This window comes from Otolemur garnettii, unplaced genomic scaffold (assembly GCF_000181295.1).
Source record: "Otolemur garnettii isolate 467f Iridium unplaced genomic scaffold, OtoGar3 scaffold00138, whole genome shotgun sequence".
Classification (NCBI taxonomy): Eukaryota; Metazoa; Chordata; class Mammalia; order Primates; family Galagidae; genus Otolemur; species Otolemur garnettii.
Window position 1 is genome coordinate 2,495,415 of NW_003852533.1, and position 1,816 is coordinate 2,497,230.

Below are 1,816 nucleotides of genomic sequence, written 5' to 3' on the forward strand. Positions count from 1 at the left end.
AAAAAAAAAATTTAGGAAAATGAATTTCCCGTAAGCCACCAATGCTTCTGATTTTAAAAAGGAAGAATGAACAAAGAAGCAACAGGAACCTTGAGAGGAGTTGGAACGCTGAGACGGCAGCCCACTCCCTGGTCACTGGGACACTCACATTCACGCCTCTCTTCTACCCAAGGGTTGCGATAGTTTAGATAAATCTACCCTATCATGGCTTCTGTGGAGAATAAAGGATTTAATGTTACATAGAAGCATATTCATTTTTATTATGACATCAAATCAAGAAAAGATAACTGATTGAGTTGACAGATTACCGTGCTTTAACCATATTGTATAGAAGGATCAAAATATCATATACATGTGTACCTGCCAAATATACATAACTATTATATGTCAATTAAAAAAAATAGCAAAGAGAGCTGGGAGCAGTGGCTCATGCCTGTAATACCAGCCCTTTGGGAAGCCAGCATGGGAAGGATCACTTGAGGCTAGGAGTTCAAGACCTCAAGTTGTATAGTACGATATATCCAGCAATATTACCCATGAAATTCAATTAAAAATATTTACTTGAGGCCAGGTGCAGTGGGACTCACACCTGTGATCCTAGCACTTTGGAAGTCTGAGACAGCATGATTGCTTGAGGCAAGAAGTTTGAGACTAGCCTAAGCAAGAGCAAAACCCCTGCCTCTACAACCAAACAGCAAAATTAGCTGGGCATGGGCACATCTGTCATCCCACTGACTCAGGAGGCTGAGGCAGGAGGAGTGCATGAGCCTAGGAGTCTGATGTTGCTGTGAGCTATGATGCTGCTGCTGCACTCTGGCCTGGGTGACAGAGCAAAACCTTGTCTCAAAAATAATAATAACACTAAATATATACTATATGTACACATGCATATGCTACATGTATATATATATATGTATACACTTGAGTACTTATGTGCAAGGTATATATTGAGCTTGGCTCTGAAAAGGTGAATGAAGGGAACTCTGCCCTGCTGAGATGCATGATTGTATTTTCATAGTCATATTGACTTCAAGGCCAATGTCAAAGGCATGTTTAGCATTTCCGAATGTCAGGGCTACCCCAGTAAACCCTGCTGCCTGCTCACTCTCTCAGCAAGCAGGAGCGTCAACGTCCAGTTACTGTCATCTGACGTGCTGGGTTGGAGGCGTTTTGTGGTCACTGCTCCAGGCTCGGCCACCTCCATCATCTTCAACACGCTGCTCTGTGTGGGTGCTGCCTGCTTCATGTAGAAACTGAGCAGCACAGAAGTCATCCTCAGCCCAACACCAGCACACAGGCGACGTCGGTTTGTGTTGGTGGCACTCCATTTTTCAGCATACATTTAAGGGATAGATTTTGAAAGAGGACCAAATCATGATTCTCACACAGATATAAAAAGGGCATGTGTCAAGAAAAGTTGAAACAGAAGCTACAACTAGTTCAAAAGAGAAGCCAAGGGACCACCAACTTGTTCGTAGTAAAGGAATGAATGGCAAAAAGGATTTGCAAAGACCAGTGTGTCCAAAAGGCAGTAATTTAATCATCATATACCAGAATTCAACTAATTTGTAATTCTATGGATAAGAATTATTTATAATGCTATCAGTTTCCTACAAATTACTGTCTTTATAGAGTTGTAAAATTACTTAGTCGAAGATGAATGTGCATACACGTGTGGATGTGTGTACGTGTGTACTGTGTGCACGTATGTATTGTGTGTACACGTGTATACATATGTGTATATGTGTGTACATGTATACTCTGTGTACATGTGTACTGTGTGTGCACGTGTGTATGTATGTGTGTACATGTGTGC

General features: G+C 41.5%; 1 protein-coding gene across 1 annotated transcript in view; it reads left to right on the forward strand.

Moving 5' to 3' along the window:
• SRGAP1 (SLIT-ROBO Rho GTPase activating protein 1) overlaps positions 1 to 1,816 on the forward strand; it is a 281,123-nt gene that overhangs the window by 259,602 nt on the left and 19,705 nt on the right. The gene's annotated exons all lie outside the window — the stretch shown is intronic.